Here is a 12,988-nt window from a genome sequence, read left to right as displayed (position 1 = left end):
AGACATTTGGCTATGCCCTGTATTGTAGGCCCTGATATACTTGCTAGACACTAGGGAAATCAGCAGGCCTGAAATTCCCTCAAAGGGCTCATGTCTGGAGGGAAATAGGAAGTAAACAGTCACTGTATACTATACCTATGACAGAAATAAGCCTAGCGTACCATGAGAGCTTACAGATGGGACATTCAATCTTGCTCAGGACACTTACGGGGAGGGAACCAGGTCAGAGAAGGATTCACAAAGATTACGTCTGGTGTGAAGATTTTATTAAACCAAATGCTATAAAAATTTGAAGTGCTATTTTTATTAAACAATGACCTGGATAGGGAAGAGGCAAAAGTACAAATCCTCTAATTACCAGTAAAGAATACAATTTTCCAATATTCAGTGAAAAAAAAAGTCAGCATATTCTCCAACTTAAAAATGGGTTTATATTCCAAAGGTTTGTAAAGTAGATTGTTGGAAAAACTGAAGTACATTTCCCCTGATTAACAGTATAATGAAATATTGGTAGATTCTCTGGGAAGCTCCATTCCCAAGTCTATTTAGCCATAATACACTAAAATGCTATTTGTGATGAAATTCAGCTAATAATAATGATGTAGTTCAGGTGATTAACACAGAAAACTGAATTTAAAGTGATATTGGGCTTCCCTAGTGGCACAGTGCTTAAGAATCCGCCTGCCAATGCAGGTGACACGGGTTTGAGCTCTGGTCCAGGAAGATCCCACATGTTGCGGAGCAACTAAGCCCATGTGCCATGAGTACTGAGCCTGTGCTCCAGAGCCCGTGACCCACACCTACTGAAGCCCGCGCGCCTAGAGCCTGTGCTCCGCAACGGGAAGCCACGGCCATGAGAAGCAGGCACACCACAACAAAGAGTAGCCACCGCTTGCCACAACTAAAGAAAGACTGCGCGCAGCAATGAAGGCCCAACGCAGCCAAAAAGAAATAAATAAATTTATTTATTTATTTAAAAAATAATAAAATAAAGTGATATTAATATATCTTGAACCATGGTTCTTATGCTTAAGGAAAAGCTGGTTTAATTAAAAGGATGAGAAGAATTAAATGAAACAAACCAGACACACATGTATTTATGCTGGGCACTTTACAAGCATTATCTAAATTTAATCCTCACAACAACCTGGGCTATATTTTCTTAGTAGGATAAAGATAGAGGGATATAAATATGGAATCACACAAGGATATAAATATACTGTTAATAATCACAGTTTTAAAATTTCACTTCTGGGGACTTCCCTGGTGGCATAGTGGTTAAGAATCCGCCTGCCAATGCAGGGGACACAGGTTCGAGTCCTGGTCTGGGAAGATCCCACATGCTGCGGAGCAACTAAGCCCGTGCGCCACAACTACTGAGCCTGCGCTCTAGAGCTCGTGCTCCGCAATAAGAGAAGCCACCACAATGAGAAGCCCGCGCACTGCAACAAAGAGTAGCCCCCGCTCACCGCAACTAGAGAAAGCTTGTGCGCAGCAACGAAGACCCAATGCAGCCAAAAGTAAATAAATTTTTAAAAAAGAATATATATATGTATTATGTATAACTGAATCACTTTGCTGTACAGCAGAAATTAACACATTGTAAATCAACTGTACTTCAATAATTAAAAAAACAAAACTAAACTAAACACCAGCTCATATGCTGACTTTACCGTTATGTAGAAAGACCTATCTTACTTTTGACTCTCACTTTAGGAATACTGCTTAACTCATCTGATTGAACACCCGCCCCACCTCACAGCCATTCAGCTCTTAGTGATTAAAAGAGTGCTCCACTTTTGTCTCCAGGAATTTCTTCCAAGCTGCCAACACCTATTTAGTAAGTTTTGATACTGGTCTTGGTGTTCACTCATGTACAGGCAATGAGAACCAAGTTACAGCTTACCTGACCAAGAGCAATTATTAAGAAACTATCGTTTCAAATATGAAAAGAAATGTATCTTAGAGTTTATGAAATACAGTAAATAAGTTTCCACTACATAGCTTTACTATTTAAATAATAATTCCACATATGTATATCTTTCTCCTCAAAAACAAAACTGTGAAGTTAGTATTACCCACATTTTAATAATAGTCAAGCTTATAAGCAGTATGTAGTAAAGCCCGGAAGAGAATTCTAGTTTGCTGATTTAAAACCTACATTCTTTCTACTACAAGACAACCGAAGTACAGAGCTAATCATACTGACATGGGGTTGGCAAACTATGGCAACTATGGGGTTGGCCTGTGTGCATATCCAGCCACCCCCTGTTTTTGTGTGGCTCATGAGCTGCAAATGGTCTTTATATTTTTAAAGGTTGTGGAGGGGAAAAACAAAGAGAGGAGTATTTAAAGACATGAGAAAATTACATAAAATTCAAATTTCAGTGACACCAAAAAAAATGTAGTTGGAATACAATTACATTCATTTACATATTGTCTATGGCTGCTTTCACCTTACAATGGCAGAACTGAGTAGCTGCCACAAAAACTATGGCCTGCAAAGCATAAAATACTTACAGAAGAAGTTTGCCAAGCCCTGGTATAAATGATAGGTGCTACAAAAGGACAGAAAATGGAAAGATCAGTGCAGGCTGGATAATCAGGAAAAGCTTCAGGATCTCATTTTATATGAATGTTGTGTGCCACATGTCTATTAAATCAAACCTTATGAGAATATGTTTTAAACTGTGCTACTGTAGAATACACAAAGAAACAAAAACAAAGGCTCCCGTACTCTGGGACCTCCAATTTTACTGGAGAAACTAAAAAAAAACCAAAAACACAAAAACAAAATAAAAACATGAAATATAAATTATGATAATGTTTATGGTAATCACCCATTTAAATTACCATAAAACTACCATAATAAATTTGACATAGCAATTAAAAACACAATACCAAGTAGTAACGCACAACAATTGGCAAATAAGAAGAAATGACAAAGTGCTACAGGTGCTCAGAGGAGGGACAGAGCAAATGAATGAACTAGAATAGTCTGAAAGAGCTTCAAGGATTTGAGGATGGGAAGGACTTGAAAAAGTGATATGGGAAGCCTCGAAAGTCAAATAAACCTGGCAGTTGGTAAGTACAAGAAACATTTAGAAAATTGACATTGCCTGGAACATGACTATGGAGAACTTTTAATGCTACTTTTAACAGTAGACTTCTTGCTCTCATCCCTACACTTGTTAGAGTCACCAGTGTGTAGATACAGCCTCATTGGAAAATAGGCTTCTCTCTTAGAGAGTAAGAGAGGAATTGAGTAAGGGCAGAAAAACCCAATCCTATAAAATGCAGCTGGGCTGAAAATAATTACTAATTGATATTTGCTCTCTTATAGTAATGAACTTGCTTTCAGGTTTGGGGAATGAGAGAGGAAGATATGGATTGTCAAATTTTAATAAAGTAAAACTAAGCAACAGGCATGAATCTTCACATACAAGACACTAAATCCAAGTGTGAGTTTCAACCATATGAATATTTTAAATCTCAAATTGGACAATGTATTTGTAAACACTCACAACACACTCTACCTAAGTGTTGATGTTGAAATAAAGTACGGATTCTATTATTTTATGAAGTGAAAAACAGCTTTCAGAAGAAAGGGGGTATAGCTTTAGTTACGCCATCTTAATGGAACTGGTAAGGAAGTAAGATTTTCCTTATAGAATGAGGCTAAATAGGTCTAGGATTTTGGTTGCTCATTCAGTTAGCACTTAAGTAGTCAGCATGTTAGACACCAGGGAAACTAAGACACTATTCCTACCCTTAAGAAGCTCACAGTCTTGAGGAGTAGACAGTCAACCAATAATTATAGTTAGAGGGATAAGTGTTATATCTACAGAAGGTTATGGGGACATAGAGGATGTACTCATTGACTACTATGTGATGATGCCTACTACACGATAATAACCAAAACCAACAAAATTATATGACTGCTATATATCAACTGCTAAGGAAATAAGGGAGGGGAAGGATGAAAGGAGGGAAGAAAAATTTTCCCTGCCTACTTAGAAAACAAAGAATAGGAAATATAAGTTGTATGTTTTTAAGTGAATGTCTCAAATCCAAAGACATAATATACTTCAACATCTACTAAGCTGCTTAAGTCTGAAAGGAGAGTTAATGAGTCATGAGCTGCACAGTAGCAGTCCTAGTCACTGATGTCACAAATTCTCCAGTTTAGGAGTCTTGTAGTGGAGACAAAATAATGAAGTTTAATTGCAGCCAGCTATTTAAATCAAGGCACCACTGATTTAAAAAAAAAAAAGTCCTCATTAGCAACACTGAAGAGGATGGAAAGACTGGAAAGAAGGCAACCAAATGGCTATCTGAGGTCATGATAGTTTGGTATGTTCATTACTGTTGATAAGGGCATCTTATTAAAGCAGCAGACTTAGATTCTAAAAACTACATACTGGATCATGCTATTAGAGATCATCTAACCCAAATCTTACTTTATGGAAGGGAATAATTAGCTGTCTATTATGTATCAAGTAAGATTTTGAATTCTGCAAGAAAAAGATTCTCTTTAAAAATGAGAAATACAGGCTCAGACACATAAGATACATTGCCCAGAGCCAATTCCCATAGCACTGGAGCTTGGATTTAAACTCAAGCATGTCTGGTACCAAAGAGTTTTTTCTACTACACCTCAGAGTTCTTTCTGAGGCCCAGGAAGAGGAAAACTTGACCAAGCCACATGGCTTATTAGTGGGAGATAGGATTCCCACTTACACCTGGAAAAAGTCCATGGCAAAGGACACACACAGAGGCACGGTGGGAAAGGATTGATGGTAAACAACTTCAGCCTTCTGCTATAGTTTGGAATGACCAGAATTTTCAACTTAATCTCTTAGTCAATCTTCAAAATATAGAGTTGACCCTTGAACAACATGGGAGGAGGAGTAGAGTGTGTGTATGTGAGACCCTCCGAACAATTGAAAATCTGTGTATGACTTACAGTTGGCCCTCCATATCCGTGGGCCCTCTGTATTCAAGATTTCAAACACATGAATTCAACCAATCATCAATTGTAGTAGTGTAGTACACTTGACCCTTCAACAACACAGTATGAACTGCATGGGTCCATTTACACAAGGATTTTTTTCAATAGTAAATACCACACAGTTGTAATGGTAAATACAGCACAATTGGAGGTTGGCTGAATCCACAGACATTGAACCATGGTATATGGAGGGTCAACTGTAAGTTATACCTGGATTTTCCACTGTGGAGAGAGTTGGCACCCCTAACTCCCTGTTGTTCAAGTGTCAACTATATTGGTAGTATGTGCTTAGGACTGGTTGTCAATACTGTATGTGAAGTACTAAGTGTGGTATATAAGTGGACCATCCTCTTAATAGTGCTATTACTTAAAACTTTCTTCTCTACAAGAAACTATTTCACATCATGAAGGAAAAAGTTTTTCCTAACTAACCAGAGGCGTTTCCTCAAATCTGACATCAAGTAACATGACAAGAAAGGCTCATTAGGTTAAAAAAAATTCCAATTACCCAATTTTGGAGAAATAGATTTGCTGGCAATAAGTCTAGCAAAATGGAAAAATGGACATTCACTCAGAGTGCTCAGGTCAAGCGGCTCAAACCTGGCATAAAGAGGAAATGGTGGGGGGAAGGAAAGAAAGAAATCACTTCCTATACCTGTGCAGCAATGAAAACAGTAGGGAATTTGAAGTCAGATTAGTCTCCCCCACTTGTTCATGTCAGGACTCCGAACAGATGCTGTTTACTCTCTACTCCAGACACTCCTTTCCTACTTTCCACCACTCTGTATTCCCTAACAGAATTCCAAATTGTTTCGGTAGCTAGTAGAGATCTTTTGTTATCTTTCCTCCAGCCCAAAGGAATAAATCAGAATTGGTCTAAACCAGTCATAGTAATCCCATTCCCTACTGCCAGTGATTGGTTTTAGGATGTACATGTGAACCAGTTCTGGACCGAGAGATTTAAGGGAAAAACCTGCTGGGGAGTTTCCCATTCTAGGAAAAAAAAACAGGGACAAGCTAAGTTAGGAAAAGGTCTTTGCCCTTGTTCCTTCCTTTTTATTTAGAAAGACAGAATAAAGGTAAGGTGCAAATGGAGTTGCAGCAGCCATCCTGCAACCATAAGGTGACAAGCAAGAGAAGGAAAAGTCAACATTTCTAAGGATGGAAAAAGAAAGGATACAAAAAGCCTGGGTCATGATTGATACAGACGAATAACTGAATCAACTCTGAACTTATTTATAAAAAATATTACTTATTTCAATAAATAATATTTCCATTTAAATCACAAGCTATTAACAGAAAATTAGATTATTTCACATTAATGTAATATTGTTAATCTGAATTTGAGGAATTTTGTTGGTTTAGTTGTATTTAAACAGTAAACCTGCTGAGTTTTATAATTATATAAGAGTAATATGGAATTTACTCTTATACACAGGAATTTATCCCTAGTTTTATTTTGTACATATTTAAGTAACATTAAATACAATGTTAAACATTATGTTTACATTACATAATATAATGTAGAACAATAAATAAAACACGTTAGTACTTGGGATCTGAAATAGTTTTCCTTCAAAAGGGATTTATGCAAATTGAAAAACATATTTCTTCAAGAAGACTCAACATCATAAAATTGTTTATTCTAAGTTAATTTACATATTTAATATAATGCCAATAAAAACACTATAAGGCACTAGTCTAGGTGATTAGAAAGTTTATTTGTAAGAATAAACAAGTAAGAGGAGCCAGGAAAACCCTGAAAAAGAATGAAGGGAAAGCTACCTCTACCATTTACTAAAACATAATAATGCCTCTCCAATTTAAAGCATAGTGATGGCACATAAATAAACAGGCCAAGAGAAAAGGAAAGAAAATTCATAAACAGACCCAAATCTATGTAGAAATTTGGTGTATGATAAAAATGTCATTTTAACTAGTGGGGAAAAGGACTAATTTTTATAGAGTAGAAATTCACATAATGGGAAAAGGACTTTTTAATAAATTGTGTTACAACAACTGGATAGCATATGGATAAAGATAAAATTAGATCTGTTCCTCACTTTGCACATCAAGATAAACAAGATGGATGCAAGAAAAGAAAGCATACAGGTCCTAGGGAAAAAAATATATGAATCGTTTTACAAGCTGGGAGAAGGAAATGTCTTTCTGCAATCCAAAATCCAGAAGCAATGGATTTTGCTAGATAGATCTGAGTACATTAAAATTTAAAAACAACTTTTTTACATGGCAAAAAATATCATAAGCAAAGTAAAAAGGCAACTTGGAAAAATATTTTTAACACTTAAAAGGAAAAAAAATCCCTGATACATAAAAAGCTTCAAAGAGCCACTCCAGAAAACAATTTGGCAGTTTCTTAAAAAGTTAAACATAATTTACCATATGGCCCAGCAATTCCTTTCTTAGGTAATTATCCAAGGAAATGCAAACATTATTTCCACATAGAGCTCTGCATGTGAATATTCTCAGCAGCATTATTCATAATAGCAAAACACTGGAAACAACCCAAGTGTCCAGCAACTGATAAATGATTAAACTGTGGTATACCTATACAATGGAATTCAGCCAAAAAAAAAAAAAAAAATGAAGTACTGATACATGCTAAAACATAGATGAAACTTGAAAACATTATGCTAAGTGAAAGAAGCCAGTCACAAAAGGCCACGTACTATATGGTTTTATTTACATATCTCTAGAATAGGCAAATCCATGGAGACAGAAATAGATTAATGGTTGCCAGGGGCTGGGGGAAGGGGGAGTAACTGCTAACAGGTAAGTAGTTTCCTTACGGGATGATGAAAGTGTTCTGGAATTAGTGCTGATGATTGTACAACCTTGAACATACTAGAAATCACTGAACTGTATACCCTGAAAGGGTGAATTCTATGGTATGTGAATTATAACTTAATTTTTTTTTTTTTTTTTTTGCATTGCACGGGCCTCTCACTGTTGTGGCCTCTCCCATTGCAGAGCACAGGTTCCGGACGCGCAGGCTCAGCAGCCATGGCTCACGGGCCCAGCCACTCCGCAGCACGTGGGATCTTCCTGGACCGGGGCACGAACCTGTGTCCCCTGCATCAGCAGGCGGACTCTCAACCACTGCACCACCAGGGAAGCCCTATAACTTAATTTTTTTGAAATTGATAATCAACATAAACAGATACATGAAGATTTAATTCTTTTAGTAACTTAATATGTGACCTTGAGCAAATCACTCCACTTTGCCCTTTATTTCTCCATCTGTGTGAACAGCCCTTTAAAGCCTTCCTAAGAGGCCTGATATCCGTATAATAAACTTAAGAAGTTGAATGAAAAACTATCTGATCAGATATGAATAAATACACAGCTTGAGGGGAAAGAGTTGACATTATAAGATACTGAAAGGAGTGCTTCTACTTCATAAAGAATGAGCCTTTCTCATTGTTCTCAACATATAATAATTTACTAGTTATCATTCCTTAAGAGCTTATGTGTCAGGAGGCATAACTGCTTTTCACATATTATCTCATTCTCACAGCCCTCTAAGGTAAGCAGAAGTATCCCAGTTTTAGAGATAAGAAACAGACTATGAGAGGTTAAATGACTTAACTAAAAGAAATACTCAAGCTAACCTTCAAACCCAGATCATTATTTCAAACACCAGTCTCTTTGCACCAAGGAATAACAAGAACAAGGGACTACAAATCTAAAGTCTGGGTTTCTGAAGTCTTGTTTCTGCCACTTCATGATTCTGTGATCCTAGGCAAATCAATGAACATTTGAGTTTCCCCATTAAAAGAAAATATTAACCCTTGCCCTAACTTACCTCATGGAATAATACAAAAAAGCACTAATATATGTCAGTTAAAGCACTATAAAAATGTAAGAGATAATTATAGAAACAGAGTACTATTCATGAACCAAAAACATGTTGAAAAATGGTCAAATGATTTTAATAACTTATAGTCTCTCAAATGGTAATGGAATGTACTAAAGTAGTGATTTTAAAAAACACCCTCAACAAAAATAAACAAATGGAACCTAATGAAACTTCAAAGCTTTTGCACAGCAAAGGAAACCATAAACAAGACGAAAAGACAACCCACAGAATGGGAGAAAATATTTGCAAACGAGTCAATGGACAAAGGATTAATCTCCAAAATATATGAACAGCTCATACAGCTCAATATTAAAGAAACAAACAACCCAATCCAAAACTGGGCAGAAGACCTAAATAGACATTTCTCCAAAGAAGACATACAGATGGCCAAGAAGCACAGGAAAAGCTGCTCAACATCACTAATTATTAGAGAAATGCAAATCAAAATGACAGTGAGGCATCACCTCACACCAGTTAGAATGGGCATCATCAGAAAATCTACAAACAACAAATGCTGGAGAGGGTGTGGAGAAAAGGGAACCCTCTTGCACTGTTGGTGGGAATGTAAATTGATACAGCCACTATGGACAACCGTATGGAGGTTCCTTAAAAAACTAAAAATAGAATTACCATATGATCCAGCAATCCCACTACTGGGCATATACCCAGAGAAAACCATAATTCAAAAAGACACACGCACCCCAATGTTCACTGCAGCACTATTTACCATAGCCAGGTCATGGAAGCAACCTAAATGCCCATCGACAGACGAATGGATAAAGAAGATGTGGTACATAAATACAATGGAATATTACTCAGCCATAAAAAGGAACGAAATTGGGCCATTTGCTGAGACGTGGATGGATCTAGTGACTGTCATACAGAGTGAAGTAAGTCAGAAAGAGAAAAACAAATATCGTATATTAATGCATTTATGTGGAACCTAGAAAAATGGTACAGATGAACCGGTTTGCAGGGCAGAAGTTGAGACACAGATGTAGAGAACAAACGTATGGAAACCAAGGAGGGAAAGACAGAGTGGGGTGGGGATCGTGGTATGATGAATTGGGTGATTGGGATTGACATGTATACACTGATGTGTATAAAATTGATGACTAATAAGAACCTGTTGTATAAAAAAATTAAATTTAAAAATATATAAAAAAATAAAAACACCCTCAAGCATACCAGGTGTTATAGACTGAAAGTCTGTGCCCCCCAAAATTCACTTTAAATCCTAATCTCCAATAACCTCTACAGTATTTGAAGGTGGAGCCTTTGGGAGGTGATAAGGTCATGAGGGTGTAGCCTTCATAAATATGATTGTACCCTTATAAAAGAGACCCCACAGAGCTCTCTTCTTCCTTCCCACATGTAAGGACACAGTGAGAAGACTGCCATCTATGAACTAAGAAGTGGTCCTCACCAGACATGGAATCTGCTGGTGCCTTGATCTTGGACTTCTCAGCCTCTAGAACTCTTAAGAAAAAAAATATGGTATTTTTGTGATGGCAACCCTAACAGACTAATACCAGTTGCAAGTAGGGCTCTAAAATCAGAGTAGCTCCAAAAGCTTTAATTAAAAAGTTCAAAACCACTGTTTTGGGTATCATCTACTGGCATCTATTAAGGAACAATAAAACCAGGATTTCAGGCCTTACCTGAGAAATAACATACATAAAGCTACTACCACAATGCCTGGCACACAGTACTCACTTAAAAAAAAAAAAAGAAAAAAAAAGTAATTGTTATTATTGCTTTATCCAGCAATACTCTGGAATTACTAAATCCATTTGGAAAAACAAAACCATGGAAACTCAGGAAAAACCAAAAACTCAAAACCACCCTGAATATGCAAACACATCTAAATAAGGTTTACTGAAACTGAAGGCAAGAGATTATGAAAAATAGATGAAACAGTAAGTCATATAAGAAACTGTCAAAGGAACAGGTCCAACCTGAGAGTAAGAGATGGACTGGGGAGTGGAAAAGATGGAAAGAGTAAAAATAAAGCAAGTGAGAAGAAGTTAGAAATAAAGAAGGATGATCTGAAATTGGTAGACGTGAGACTTCATAAACCAGGACTGACTGAGGGAAAAGGAAGACTGAATCCTAGAGTATTTGCAAAGGAATAAGACACACAACTCAAATTAAGTATTGCCAATGATAACAAATATGAATCCAAAAAACACAATAGGTCTCAGAGACTCTCTTCCAGCTTTATGATTCTAGGAGAGGAGACAGTCTATATTATCATTAACATTAGGCTTACATGAGGCATGCCTATGTTCCAATAAGGAAATAGGAAATAAAAATACAGGAAAATAAGCTACTTGAGGACCACATAAAATTCACCAATATATGCTCCTCTCTTCACAGTACTATAAAGAAGCATTTTTCTAAAGAACTTTATCTTCCAGAATAAGCAGTTAACCTAATTAGGAGGACCAAAGCATCTATTTAAAGAGGTTAAGTTACTAATAATCTAATCAGTTGAGTTTACTTTTTCTTAGTATTTTTCTTCAGTTCTTCATCTTCAGAGAACTTTTGATAAAGTGAGAAGCTAAGCTCTAACTTATCTGAAGGATATATGGTTATTAAAAAGCTAGTATTTTTATATATATTTTAGAGAAGAGTGCTGGAATACTGAAAGATCAAAGTTTAGTTTAAGAAAGGTGGCAACTAAGATACATATCAACAATAAACGTTATTAATTTTATAGCCCAGGTTAATTTTCCCAAATAATCTCCTATAGATCAGCTTCCAGATCCTCCTTAATCATGTTACAGTCCTTTGTCTTCCAAAGTCAAAACGATCTTCATTTTACCTTACATGTAGGCTTCTACCACCTCTTTGTATTGTGCATCCATCGACCTATCTTCACTTGTCAAGGTTTTCTCAGTTTTCTACTGTGTCTCAGTCAGGTCTCCACTTCAATTCTTAGTTTCCTTCCCCAGTTTTTCCAACCATTCTCACCACCCCTCTACTCCACTGTTTTAATTTACAGGATTCTCCTTTCTCTTCATTCCTAGGACCTGCTTTCACAGTATAGTATCTCCTATCTAAATCTCTTTTCGATCAGTTTTTGTACATACTAATCTTCAGAACCTAAGGTTTTTCTTCTCTAGTCCTTATTCCAAGAATGTCTACCAACCCATCTCTAGAATCCCAAACACACACTCTTGACTATCACATACCTAAGTATTTTTCCTACCCCTTTTCTCTTTTCAGTCACTAGTCTCCAGAATTCTATCTGATACTACAAATACCCCTCAAAACCAACTGCCTGTTCAATTACCTCTGCCTTCTACTTTCTCCCAGGTTCAGCTCATTACACTCTCTCTCCTACACCTTAGTGTTCCCCAACCTGGCCCAAGCCATTCAGCAACCTAAATTCCAAAAGCCAACACAGCTCCTCCCATTCCAGTAAACGATCGTTTCCCTCAAAACATTTTAAGTGGCTCCTCTCAGTGTTTCATTAATTGAATCTTATCAGATCAGTACATAGCTTCTGCCAGACCTATTTGCCCAGCAAAAATCAATTTCCCAAATCTTCCTCTTTAAGCTTCCCAGGCCTTACCTGTGCAGCACGCCATTCACTAGACCCTATTCCTAGTCATTTCTCAATCTCTGGAGCCCATGGTTACTCTCTAAGCCCCTCAGTCCTCTCCCTCCTCACTCCTCCCCTTATTCCCTACCCTCACTTCTCAGCACATTCCTATCACCCCTAACAGTCTTCTTGGCTGTGTTCTCCATCTTTCCTTAGGCCTGTTCTCCACACTTTCTCAGTACCCCTTAAGAGACTTAATCTCTAAGTCACTCCCTCACTCCCAGAATCTGCCTCTTACACCCCTAGGAACTCTCTCTAGAACCTTCTGCTCCCTGGTTGTCTTTTCCGCTCCAACCCTGCCTCAGGTGTTCTCTGTTTCCCCCAGCTTTTTTCTATTATCTAGTTCTCTGAGAAACTAGATAAAGATTTACTCCTCTCAAATCTTTTCCGAGTTCTTCTCCTAATTCCCCTCAACTTTTCTTTCCGTCGTTTCCCATTTCCCTCAACCATCCCTGACAGACTTCCCCTCCACCTTTGTCACCGCTCT

The 12,988-nt window shown here is 37.3% G+C and overlaps 1 protein-coding gene across 3 annotated transcripts in view; it reads right to left on the bottom strand.

The window, feature by feature from the left end:
• PPME1 (protein phosphatase methylesterase 1) overlaps positions 1-12,988 on the bottom strand; it is a 79,766-nt gene that overhangs the window by 65,983 nt on the left and 795 nt on the right. The gene's annotated exons all lie outside the window — the stretch shown is intronic.

This window comes from Lipotes vexillifer, unplaced genomic scaffold (genome assembly GCF_000442215.2).
Source record: "Lipotes vexillifer unplaced genomic scaffold, Lipotes_vexillifer_v1.1 scaffold640, whole genome shotgun sequence".
In the NCBI taxonomy this organism is placed as follows: Eukaryota; Metazoa; Chordata; class Mammalia; order Artiodactyla; family Lipotidae; genus Lipotes; species Lipotes vexillifer.
Note: the sequence above shows the minus strand (reverse complement) of the source record. Positions and strands in the feature narration are given on the sequence as shown.